We start from the raw sequence: 13,449 nt of genomic DNA on the forward strand, positions 1-13,449 counted from the left end.
TCATGTTACTGAACTGAGTTCTCTGCTCTGCTTGGGTTTAGAATTTTCTGCGATGGAGTCATCAGTTGTCTTTGGCCTCGGTGTTCCCCGTATGTGAAATGGGTTACTGCAGGTGCACAAATGACACTCCGCTCCCACCTCAAAATCTTACTGTTCCACCAAACAAAGCAAAATTAATTAAGGTGGGCTGCCATACTGAGGGCCTCAAAGCCTGCAAACTGCTTAGGAACGCTGCTTGTCTCTTTTGGACTAGGCAAAGACCTGCTGATCTACACAAACGCAGGTGCCTCTTTGCTGTACCTCCCTCCACCCTGGACGAGCACTTTCCCGGCTACGAATCAGCAAAACCTATCCCGCTCCACCCGTGAGTTGCGGAGCCCAATGCACTTCCCTAGGGCCTAGGCGCCTCATGTGAACACCATTGAAGTCTACAGCAGAAAGGGGTGCCAGCGCGAATCCTAGTGGAAAGTAATTGATCCCCGTGCATCTCGGGCTAAGGCGCGCGTGTGGGGGGGAGGGAACCCGGTTCCCGCGCATGATTAAGGCCGAGATGCTAAGCATGCTCCGAGATGCTGTTGCACACGGCCACGATCAACGGGGCGCGCTGTCTCAAAAGTAAACCCGACTTCGGCGGTACAAGTTCAGCATTGGCGACGAAAGGCAGCCTTGATTTCCGGAGCGCGCCGCCGCTGCATTCCAACCCAGACCCGCCGCGATCCTCTCCGGTTCTACTCTGGAGCAGAGCCGGCGGGCGATTGCAAGGAAAGCCAGGATTCCCAACTTGCAGCCCCGACGACGCCTCGGCAAACAAACCAGAGGCACGGCACACACGCCGCCGCCGCCGGAGGAACCTTCTTGGTGGGTGGAGATACGGAGGAAGGGGGCGGGCCAAATCTGATGGGAGAGCTGGCAGGAGGTCGCTCGGTCCTTCTGCCAGCAGCGGGGCCGGGCTGGGAAGGGTTAACCGCGGCAGCCTCAGCAGCAGCAACAGCTCCTCTTCTTCGGTGCTCCCCGCAGAGCCTGCTGTGGCCTTTGAGGAGGAGACGCTGCTAATGCACCGCGCACCAGCCCCCTCTCCCTCCGCCGCCGCCGCCACTGTGGGCTGCTGCAGACGCTGCGAAGGAGGACGGCAGCCTTGGCTGAGAGCTGCCTAGCAAGCGGCGCCCGGGAACCCGCGGAGGGAGCGAGGGAGCCTGCCTTCCCAGCCGCCGCCGCCTCCTCCTCCTGGCTCCTCAGGTGCTGCCCGGGGGCTTGCGGACAACAGGTACGAGGCGGCGAGGAGGAGGGAGGAAGGGGCGAGCGGGCGGCCGCCGCCGCTCTCTCGCAGGCTAATGAATGGGCTGCGGGGGCGCCGGGAGCGCGTGCAAGGCCCGGCTGGAGCTCGGGCGCCAGGCGAGGGTCCGACGCGGGCTGCTGCTCCTCCGCCTTCGCGGGTGGAGGAAGGCGAGCCTCCTTCGCCGTGGGGAAGGGCCGAGGGAGAGCGGCAGGGAGGCGGCGGGGCGGAGTGGGGGGGTGCAGTGGACAAAGGAGGGAGCGGGGTTAGTTGGCGGGGAAGGAGGGAGAAAGGCCTGCAGAAGCGAAAGCCGCCTCTCCGCCTCCCTCAACCGTGGTTTGGGATGATTCTCTCTTTTCTCCATCCGCCCCCCCCCGGCAGTCGGTCTCTTTGACCCCTCCCCCCCAAAGCTGCAGTTCTAGGCTGGGGAGGGAAGCGTGTTGGTCCCATGTGTGAAAGAACGGGAGGGGCGCCTTGGAAGTTGCATCTGTCTTCTGTCTACTGTTGCTGGAGATTTCTTTTTCTCTAGTTTCTCTTCCCCCCACCCCGGAAAATATATATATTCCTGAGAACTGACAAAACTTTTGTCCTTTGCAGTATGTTGTGGAGACCCATGTGGTGGTGAAGGGGGGGTGTGAGGAGCAGGCGGGACTGGTCCTGGAAAACAGTGCAGCCTCTGGTGGCCCTTGGTGGGTGGAGAACTTGCTTTTATTTTCCCTTATCATTTTTTAAAATAAAATAGAAATATGTATCTGTGTTGTTTTGGACCTGGGTTTCCCTCTCTCTTGTTTCAGAAGTCGCTGCTGCTTTTATTCCCAGTGAAATTCCCTCTCCCTCCAGGAAATTCCATATATAAATTTTGTTTGTGCCTTCCTAATCTATCTCCTCCGATTGCTCTGGAGACAGTTCCTGATAAAGAGAGCCCTTAGCTTGCCAAGGCACATCTTAAAATACGAAAACGCAGCATACATAAATATCAATTTGAAATAATACTTGGCGCTTGGATTGCTTTTCATCTTCAAAGTGCTTTCACACTCATTAACTGATCCTCTCAGCATCCCTTGGATGGCAGCTTAACCTGGAATGATTTATACAGAATATCAAAGGGGTATGCCTTCCTAATGCTGTCTTGCGTTCATGAGTGTTGCTTTGTTCTTCACTGGTAAGCTCATGCCTCAAGCTGCACTTTCTTTATGCCAAGATATTCTGCACCCCAGTATTGAAGATTAGGGGAGAGAGGGCAAAGTAGACATCCATACAGGTGATGGAAGGTGGCCAGGAATTTTCTATTGAATCTCATGCCTCTTAGATCAAGGATGGCTTTAATACGGAGTATCAAAAGGAAGAACACTTATTATGAGGGCACAGTGATTAATAACCAATACAGTAAATCTGCCCTGCTTTTTTTTTTTTAAAGCTACTGTTTGTGACAAAAATTGGAGCTGTCTGTTTGACTTATATGTTGCTGTCATTGATAATTAGTAACACATTAAGTAGTTGGGACTGTGTGCTGCTTGCGGCCTGCTGCCCAGGAAGACTCCCTGAGTGAGTGCTTGAGGGCCCTGCTCTCGCCACTTACCATCTGGCTTGGGGCGGGGCCTGGGGCCTCATAAGGACTGTGTGCTGCTTGCGGCCTGCTGCCCAGGAAGACTCCCTGAGTGAGTGCTTGAGGGCCCTGCTCTTGCCACTCACCATCTGGCTTGGGGCGGGGCCTGGGGCCTCATAAGGACTGCCTGCTGCTTGCGGCCTGCTGCCCAGGAAGACTCCCTGAGTGAGTGCTTGAGGGCCCTGCTCTCGCCACTTACCATCTGGCTTGGGGCGGGGCCTTTGGCCTCATAAGGACTGTGTGCTGCTTGCGGCCTGCTGCCCAGGAAGACTCCCTGAGTGAGTGCTTGAGGGCCCTGCTCTCGCCACTTACCATCTGGCTTGGGGCGGGGCCTGGGGCCTCATAAGGACTGCCTGCTGCTTGCGGCCTGCTGCCCAGGAAGACTCCCTGAGTGAGTGCTTGAGGGCCCTGCTCTTGCCACTTACCATCTGGCTTGGGGCGGGGCCTGGGGCCTCATAAGGACTGCCTGCTGCTTGCGGCCTGCTGCCCAGGAAGACTCCCTGAGTGAGTGCTTGAGGGCCCTGCTCTTGCCACTTACCATCTGGCTTGGGGCGGGGCCTGGGGCCTCATAAGGACTGCCTGCTGCTTGCGGCCTGCTGCCCAGGAAGACTCCCTGAGTGAGTGCTTGAGGGCCCTGCTCTCGCCACTTACCATCTGGCTTGGGGCGGGGCCTTTGGCCTCATAAGGACTGTGTGCTGCTTGCGGCCTGCTGCCCAGGAAGACTCCCTGAGTGAGTGCTTGAGGGCCCTGCTCTCGCCACTTACCATCTGGCTTGGGGCGGGGCCTGGGGCCTCATAAGGACTGTGTGCTGCTTGCGGCCTGCTGCCCAGGAAGACTCCCTGAGTGAGTGCTTGAGGGCCCTGCTCTTGCCACTTACCATCTGGCTTGGGGCGGGGCCTGGGGCCTCATAAGGACTGCCTGCTGCTTGCGGCCTGCTGCCCAGGAAGACTCCCTGAGTGAGTGCTTGAGGGCCCTGCTCTTGCCACTTACCATCTGGCTTGGGGCGGGGCCTGGGGCCTCATAAGGACTGCCTGCTGCTTGCGGCCTGCTGCCCAGGAAGACTCCCTGAGTGAGTGCTTGAGGGCCCTGCTCTTGCCACTTACCATCTGGCTTGGGGCGGGGCCTGGGGCCTCATAAGGACTGCCTGCTGCTTGCGGCCTGCTGCCCAGGAAGACTCCCTGAGTGAGTGCTTGAGGGCCCTGCTCTCGCCACTTACCATCTGGCTTGGGGCGGGGCCTTTGGCCTCATAAGGACTGTGTGCTGCTTGCGGCCTGCTGCCCAGGAAGACTCCCTGAGTGAGTGCCTGAGGGCCCTGCTCCTCCCTGCCACTTACCACCTGGCCCAGGGCGGGGCCTGACAGGCCTCACTAGGACAGTTGTTACTGCCGGAGAGGCACAGAGTGTTTTTAAAATGTTTAAAAAAATTTTTTTTTTTCTGGATTTTTTGTATGTGGGGGGTGGGACTGATGTTTGGTTTTGTTTGGGGAATTATTATTTTTTTATTTTGATGTTTTTGTAATTTTTATATTTTTTTGTTTGTATTGTTGTACTGGTTTTGTTTGTTTGTTTAAGGTGTTATTTTGTTTTTAGGGGGAGGGGTCAGGGCTGCCGGGGAGTGGGCCCCAGCCCACAAAATGGCTGGGGCATGTTCCACAGGGGGGGATGCACTGGGACAACCGATCTCAGTGATCACGGGTAGGAGGAGGAGTTACGCTAAGACCAGACCATGTCATTACAGAGGAGGCAGGTTTAGTCGTTGTCTGAGGACTATCCCTGCCTCCAGGTCTGGTCCTGTCCGGACGGATACTGGAATCAGCAAGGGATACCCACATGGCCTGAAGGTGCTGCTGTGCAATGCCAGGTCAATGATTCAGAAGACCACTGCCATCCATGACTTGATCATGGATGGAGGATTTGACCTGGCTTGTGTAACAGAGACTTGGTTGGATGAAGCAGATGGGCCTGTTCTTGCCGCTGCTTGTCCACCAGGTTTCTCTTACGCACAGCAACCCAGGTCATGTGGGCGGGGAGGGGGGGTTGCAGTGATTTTTAGGAAGTCATTAGTTTGCACCAGGCGTCCTATTGGGAAGACCCAGTTTTCTGAGTGCATGTTCTGGAAGTTGGGCAATAGGGGCAGTACAGGATTCCTTTTGGTGTACCGACCTCCCCGCTGCGCCAAGGATTCCCTGCCCGAGCTGCTTCAGGTCGTGGCGGATGTTCTCCTGGAGACACCTAGCTTGGTCGTCCTAGGGGATTTTAACATCCATGCCGACACGACCTTACAAGGGGCCGCTCGGGACTTCGTGGAAAGCATGGCCTCCATGGGGCTGTCCCTGAATAAGTCTGGCCCAACCCATAGCCGTGGACATGCCTTGGACCTGGTGTTTACCTCTATGGATGTTGGTGATCTGACACTAAGTAAAAGCGAAACGAAAGAAGTGCCATGGTCAGATCACTTCCTGGTGCAACTGGACTTCTCTGCGACCCATCCCCTCTGCAGGGAGGTGGGACCAATTCGGATGGTCCGCCCCCGCCACTTAATGGATCCAAATGGTTTCCAGAGAGTGGTAGGGGATGCTTTATCCCATGTTGATGGCCTTTCAGCTGATTCCCTGGTGGCCCGCTGGAATGTGGAGTTAACCAGGGCTATTGACTGTTTGGCTCCGAAGCGCCCTCTCCGATTGCATGGAGCCCGGACAGCCCCGTGGTTTTCCACGGATCTGAGGGCAATGAAACAATCGTTGAGACGGCTAGAGCGCCGGTGGCGGAGAACTCATTCCGAATCTGACCGGACACAGGTTAGAGCTCAACGTCGAGCCTACCAAGTGGCGATAGCGACGGCGAAGAAGAATTTCTTCACCGCCTCTATTGCATCTGCAGAAAACAGCAGCAGGAGACTTTTTCAGGTGGTTCACAATTTAGCGGAACCACCTGCAACATCGGGGCCCAGTACGGGCCACATGTTCTCCTGCAATGATTTTGCAAAGTTTTTTGCAGATAAAATCGCTCAGATTCGGGAAGAAGTAGACTCCACCGTGGGAGCAGGGCCGGGGCGGGAGAGTGCAAGAGTTCTGTCTGGTCAAGTTGAGTGGGATCAATTCCAATCTGTTACCTCCGAGGATGTGGACAGGCTGCTTGGACGAGTGAAACCAACCACCTGTCTCCTGGATCCTTGCCCATCCTGGCTAATAAAAGCAAGCCGGGAAGGGCTGGGCGATGGGCTTCGTGGGGTGGTGAATGCTTCCCTCCGTGAGGGAGCCTTCCCACACCCGCTGAAAGAGGCGGTTATTAAACCGCTTCTTAAAAAACCATCTTTAGATGCGGCCACGATGGCCAACTATCGCCCAGTCTCAAATCTTCCATTCCTGGGCAAGGTGATTGAGCGAGCGGTTGCCGAACAACTCCAGGCACGCCTGGAAGAAGCGGACCATTTGGATCCCTTCCAGTCGGGATTCAGGCCTCATCATGGGACTGAAACTGCCTTGGTCGCACTGGTTGATGATCTCCGGCGGGCTAGGGACAAAGGTGAGAGCTGTTTCCTAGTTCTGCTGGATCTCTCAGCGGCGTTCGATACCATCGACCATAGCATCCTTCTGGACCGTCTTGAGGGGCTGGGAGCTGGGGGCACTGTTATACAGTGGTTCCGCTCCTTCCTCCTGGGCCGTGTTCAGAAAGTGGTGGTGGGGGATGAGTGTTCAGACCCCTGGGCTCTCACTTGTGGGGTGCCTCAGGGTTCTGTCCTCTCCCCCATGCTTTTCAACATCTACATGCGGCCGCTGGGAGAGATCATCAGGAGGTTTGGGCTGGGTGTTCATCAGTATGCGGATGATACCCAGCTCTACCTCTCTTTTAAATCAGAACCAGTGAAGGCGGTGAAGGTCCTGTGTGAGTGTCTGGAGGCGGTTGGAGGATGGATGGCGGCTAACAGATTGAGGTTGAATCCTGACAAGACAGAAGTACTGTTCTTGGGGGACAGAAGGCGGGCAGGTGTGGAGGATTCCCTGGTCCTGAATGGGGTAACTGTGCCCCTGAAGGACCAGGTGCGCAGCCTGGGAGTCATTTTGGACTCACAGCTGTCCATGGAGGCACAGGTCAAATCTGTGTCCAGGGCAGCTGTTTACCAGCTCCATCTGGTACGTAGGCTGAGACCCTATCTGCCTGCGGACTGTCTCGCCAGAGTGGTGCATGCTCTGGTTATCTCCCGCTTGGACTACTGCAATGCACTCTACGTGGGGCTACCTTTGAAGGTGACTCGGAAACTACAACTAATCCAGAATGCGGCAGCTAGACTGGTGACTGGGAGCGGCCGCCGAGACCATATAACACCGGTCTTGAAAGACCTGCATTGGCTCCCAGTACGTTTCCGAGCACAATTCAAAGTGTTGGTGCTGACCTTTAAAGCCCTAAACGGCCTCGGTCCAGTATACCTGAAGGAGCGTCTCCACCCCCATCATTCTGCCCGGACGCTGAGGTCCAGCGCCGAGGGCCTTCTGGCGGTTCCCTCATTGCGAGAAGCAAAGCTACAGGGAACCAGGCAGAGGGCCTTCTCGGTAGTGGCGCCTGCCCTGTGGAACACCCTTCCAGCAGATGTCAAGGCGATAAACAACTACCTGACATTCAGGAGACATCTTAAGGCAGCCCTGTTTAGGGAAGTTTTTAACGTGTGATATTTTATTGTATTTTTGGTTTTTATGGAAGCCGCCCAGAGTGGCTGGGGAGGCCCAGCCAGATGGGCGGGGTATAAATAATAAATTATTATTATTATTATTATTATGGGATTTTGAACAGGATGCTAGTTGTACCTGAGTTCACTGTGACATGTCAGCTACTGGAAAATGTTTTTCCAAGTACTTGAGCTCCTGATATACTAATGCTAGAGAGTCACTAAGACGGCCAAGCATTTTTGTGACTGATGTGCAAAATGTTAGCCTGGTTGAGTACCAGATGCTACCATGAGCTGCTTGGACGAAAAGTAGGATATAAATGTTACAAATAAATAAAACAAAGTGGATATGTTGGTCCAAAATGTCCAACCTGGTAAGGTTATAGTTGTAGCAGCCCCCTTGATTCAAAGTGGAAGTGGTCACATGGGGTTGGGGGCATGGGTGACACTGGTGAGCAGAATTTAAGGAAATATATCTATAATGGGAATTTCAGGTAAAGAAATACTGTTGCTCCTATGCATTTTCAAAAACCTGAGATACAGTCCCTAAGATACTAAAAAATGAGTAGATGGCCAGAATTAAAATACCTAACACTGCCAAAAATCTGTTGGGTCCTGCCAAAAATCTGTTGGGATGGACACTATGAAGAATCTGAGAACTAGACGTGTAGAGGCTGTTTCCTTTTTTAACAAAATACCTCTCATAAGATTTTAATTATGTTGTACCAGTTCTGTATAACATTTAGAATGTGTTTCCGTTGATTACCATCTGCATTCTGCTAATTTTTGAAACAACTTGCTTTGGTTGATTGGAGGTGGTCAGAAGTTAGAAGCAGCTGTTCTGTGTTCCAGCCCTCTTTTCAAACAGCATAAGCACAACTAGGAGTTTCTTCAAAAGAGGGCATCTGTTGCCTTCTCTCTGTGCTGGCATTTGAGCCTGGGAGCAAGAGCTGTGCCAAGTAACCTCCTGCTGCTGCTCTTGAATTACTCTGGGTATCCCAGAGATTCTTGGCTGGAGATGGAGGTTGATGGCAACTACAAGTTCATTTCTGCTAGAAAGAGATGTTGTTTGTAGAATGTAGGGAGCAAGGGTGGCAGGAAAGCTGTATTGTGTGACCTGTAGTCTGCTGATGGTGGTCTGGCTTGTACCAGGAGACACAAAGCCTCAAAATGGATTGAAGCCCTGTAGTTGCACTCTTCCCCTGGCCTTCCTGCCTGCACAGTTTAGCAGGATGAAAAGATCTCTCCTTCCTTAGAGATATCTGCTGGCTTCATAAAGCCCTAATCCCCTTGTGCCTTTCAACTCTTCCTCCTTCAAAAGGTGCTCTCTGAGGATTTATAGGAAGGAAAGCGCTAGCATTAATATAATACATGCAGGCATAAATATGAAACGTATTTAACACTGGAGATTGCTGCATCAGTAAAGCTAGGTCCCTACCCTCCATGGCTGATCAGAGCTTTCGGATAACTGCCATAAAACAAATAGGCTACCTTTCAAGAAACCAGAGGCATGCTGCTCCAGGCAGCAGTACCTGGATGAAAAGAGCTATGGATAAGATGCTCTTCAAATGTCATTACCTAGGAGAGAGAAACAGCATTAATTAAAAATAAAAGATTAGAGAAAAGCATCAAATTGAATGAGTGAGTTGGCTTAACATTCCACACCTTCTGAAGCTGCAAGTCTTTGTGTTGCTGTGGCTTGAGCCTTAAACAAAGCGCTTTATAATCCCAGCTGGAAGGCCTGTCCCAGCTTCTGAATTACAACATTAGCTGTGGTCTTTAGCCAACAACAAATGTATGTGTTTGGTGTTGTGCGCGCGCGCGCGCGCACACACACACACACATACATAGATTTTATATATATATATATATATATATATATATATATATATATATATATATATATAATGTATGTAGAGAGGGGTAATTTTATTCTTTCAGAAAGGAGAATTCTGTGGTTATTTTTCCTGTCTTAGTAACTAGTGATAAGTATTGCTTCATTGGGTGGGTATTGAGGTAGACTAAAAGCCATCCTGGTTCCAAATTGGGAAAGGAGTACGGCAAGGCTGTATATTGTCTCCCTGCTTATTTAACTTATATGCAGAATTCATCATGCGAAAGGCTGGGCTGGATGAATCCCAAGCCGGAATTAAGATTGCCGGAAGAAATATCAACAACCTCAGATATGCAGATGACACAACCTTGATGGCAGAAAGTGAAGAGGAATTAAAGAACCTTTTAATGAGGGTGAAAGAGGAGAGCGCAAAATATGGTCTGAAGCTCAACATCAAAAAAACGAAGATCATGGCCACTGGGCCCATCACCTCCTGGCAAATAGATGGGGAAGAAATGGAGGCAGTGAGAGATTTTACTTTCTTGGGCTCCATGATCAGTGCAGATGGTGACAGCAGTCACGAAATTAAAAGACGCCTGCTCCTTGGGAGAAAGGCGATGGCAAACCTAGACAACATCTTAAAAAGCAGAGACATCACCTTGCCAACAAAGGTCCGTATAGTAAAAGCCATGGTTTTCCCAGTAGTGATGTATAGAAGTGAGAGCTGGACCATAAAGAAGGCTGATCGCCGAAGAATTGATGCTTTTGAATTATGGTGCTGGAGGAGACTCTTGAGAGTCCCATGGACTGCAAGAAGATCAAACCTCTCCATTCTGAAGGAAATCAGCCCTGAGTGCTCACTGGAAGGACAGATCGTGAAGCTGAGGCTCCAATACTTTGGCCACCTCATGAGAAGAGAAGACTCCCTGGAAAAGACCCTGATGTTGGGAAAGATGGAGGGCACAAGGAGAAGGGGACGACAGAGAATGAGATGGTTGGATGGTGTTCTTGAAGCTACTAGCATGAGCTTGATCAAACTGCGGGAGGCAGTGGAGGACAGAAGTGCCTGGCGTGCTCTGGTCCATGGGGTCACGAAGAGTCGGACACGACTAAACGACTAAACAACAACAACAACAAAAGCCATCCTTGCCTAATTCCCCAAATATATTTCAGGGGCCATTGTGTAGTCAGACTTTCTTGCTTGGGTGTGAATAATATATTTTAAATGTCTAAAATTGGAAAGCATAGCATCACAGTTCATCTAAAGGAAAAAGAATGCATACATTTGCATGTGTTTACGATGAGTTCTGATTTGAAACTTAGAGGGTGTAGGTTGGAAAGGAGAAGTTTGGATGGCAGATTCATGAACATTGCCTCTGGACACTGGAAGACCCATAAAGATCCCTTTTGGGTTGTGATTGATTCACTGCCACTGCCTGCACATTTTCAAGCTTTACTTCACAGCCTTGAGGAGTAGAAAAATGTTACTGTTTTTAAAATGAAAGCTAAGCTTCGCAGGGTCCAGTAATCGGTTTAGAATCATTATTCTTTAGAAAGACAAATGATATGCTTTATTATATTTTCATTGCTAGGCAGTTGCCTTGCGCTCTCCCTTAAGCCTGCTGGTCTGCTTTTCTCCAACAGTTTTCTCTAGAAATGTGTAAAGTGAGTGGCAGTGTGGTCCAGTGGTCTTGAAGATCTTAAGGTCTTAACTTCCTCCATGGTCTGTAAATTGGGGGCGGGGGGGGCGGGGAATAGTCCCCCAGCTGTTGTGAATACCTCCTAGGCAATAATTTGCATTGGGAAATTAAAAGCACTTTAGAAACAAGTTTTGTAATGGAGGAACCTTTGTTTTCATTAATGTCATTGCTCTATAGGGAGGAGCGCATTTAGGATTACAACCGTAAAGAGAAACTTCGAAGTGTGACCCAGCTGAAACCAAAAAGACCCAATGTGTCAAACGGCAATGCACAACAATCATTTGCCTTATCCTGTGATACTTTGAATGCAGCAGTGCTAGAATCAGTGCTGCCAGGCAGGGTAAGGCTTCTTGCCATTGGAATCTGATTTCCACTGGGAGCCGAATGCTGGGCGGGTGCTGTGATGCATGCAATGGGGTTGGGTGGGGAAGGGATGCCTCAGGCAATAATATGATACAGCGATTTGGTCATGGGTTCCTTTGGTTGGATCATAGAGGGTAAGTTTGTGCAGAGGCTATTAAACATCAGACACATTCTCTCTTGGGCAGAGATGGGGGATGGCTGAAAAATGCCTGCTTTTGCCTATTTTGTCAAGGCTGCCTATAGATCAGCTGGAAAATGAATGCAAAAAGGGGTCTGCATCATACAGTCAGTTGAAACATTGGTGAGAATGAGAGAGCAGATGTGAAGGGAGAAGTGAGGAGAGAGTCGCTTTGTGCTTTTAAGGGCAGCAGTGGGAAGGGCTTGTAACACACTGTGCTAGTCCAGCCCAGTTCTTTTCTCAGTTACTTTATTGTACTTTATTCTATTTGTGCATTATCCTTCGGCTCACAATGAAAATGCAGACAACGGTAAATACGTACAATACAGCTAAACAAATAGCAGTGACAAAGCAGTTGAATTGGATTAAGGCACAGAGGAGGACAAAAAAGCAATTGCATCACATCAAACAGAATGGGCACCTGGTGAACTTCCTCAGGAATTCTATAACCACTCCAAAAATGGCCCTCTGGTCGGTTGCTACCCACCTAACCTCAATTAGTGAGGGCATCTGAAGGGAGGGCCTTTTCTGATGGCTTGGCACACAGGCTGGTTGATGCGGAAGCAAGCATTCCTCCAGATATCCCAGTCTCAGAATTATGTAGGGCTTCAAAAGCATGTGCAGAAATGGACCAGAATCCACTGCAATTCTTTTAAGCACCAGTGTGTTAAGGTTTCCATGTCTGGTGCCAGATAGTAGTCTAGTGCTCTTATTTTGAACTTACTTCAGTTTTCAGTAGTCTTCAAAGATAGCTCCATGTAAAGCACATTACAGTAGCTGGTCACAGATGTTACCTAAACATGATTTATAATGGCCAGGCTGTCTCTGTCGAAGATCGGCTGCAGCTGGTGCTATAGCCTCTGCTAATGAAAGGTGCTATGTACCACACAGTTTATTTATTATGATTATTTATTAAATTTCCATACTGTCCTCCATCCTAGGATCTCAGAGCAGTTTATAATATAAAAACACAAAGACACATAGCATAGCAACAAACAAAAACAACCCCTCCCAACAGTTTAAAAGGCCATAGATTGTTTAATTTGAACAACCAGTGGCAGAGCTGCCTCTAGGAACCCCTTGAGGTTGCAAAACACGATCCTTTAGGAGAGAAATGCAACTCAATCTAAAACAGCCTGAGCACCAGTTCTCTGAGAAGACAGTCCATTTACCCACAACACCTTTGTCTTGTCAGGATTGAGTTTCAGTTTATTGATTTCATCCAGCCTGTCACTAATTCCAGACACCAGTTCAGTACTTTGACAGTCTCTCACCTGACTTGGATGTAAAGAAGTAGAGCGGTTATTTATATACTTTGAGCAGTTTTATAGCTGAAATACTTGCATTTCTGTGGAACATTGCATAGTTTATCCAGGTGTGGGGATAGTAACGAGGTAAGAAGGCAGGCAGCCAAATGCTCAAGGACATCGTAGGTAGGAAAGGCGGGTGATAAAAGACGTGAGGGAGAAATAACCATGTATTAAAGACACCTATGGCTCGGAGCCTTTGCTAGAGACTGCTTGCAACTTTTTTTTTTAACTTTCTTTCAAAAGTAGAAATATTCTTTTTTTATTTTTTCCTCCCTCTCCCACCAACGAAACCAAACATAACATTGGAGATTCTCAGGAATCTAGGTTATGTGGCAGAAATATTATGGGTTATAGATTGAAAGTGCAGCGGATTATAAAAATGTGAACAGAAGATAGTGCTGGTGTTGAGGGAACTGGTCTGGTATTTAGGAAAGCTGAGTGCTGGGAACATCTTTGTGTTATGCTTCCCCCTTTCACAAAATGTGTTCAGTCTGAGGTCTGTACTCAAGGTTGACTTTTTTTT

At 50.0% G+C, this 13,449-nt stretch overlaps 1 protein-coding gene across 1 annotated transcript in view; it reads left to right on the top strand.

Moving 5' to 3' along the window:
- Positions 1-897: 897 nt before the first annotated feature.
- Positions 898-13,449, top strand: part of NDST1 (N-deacetylase and N-sulfotransferase 1) — a 91,727-nt gene continuing 79,175 nt past the window's right edge. The window contains exon 1 of the mRNA XM_083488350.1: positions 898-1,264. The gene's annotated coding sequence lies outside the window, so the exon portion shown is untranslated. The remainder of the gene's footprint in view (positions 1,265-13,449) is intronic.

This window comes from Podarcis liolepis, assembly GCF_965112155.1.
Source record: "Podarcis liolepis genome assembly, chromosome: 2".
Classification (NCBI taxonomy): domain Eukaryota; kingdom Metazoa; phylum Chordata; class Lepidosauria; order Squamata; family Lacertidae; genus Podarcis; species Podarcis liolepis.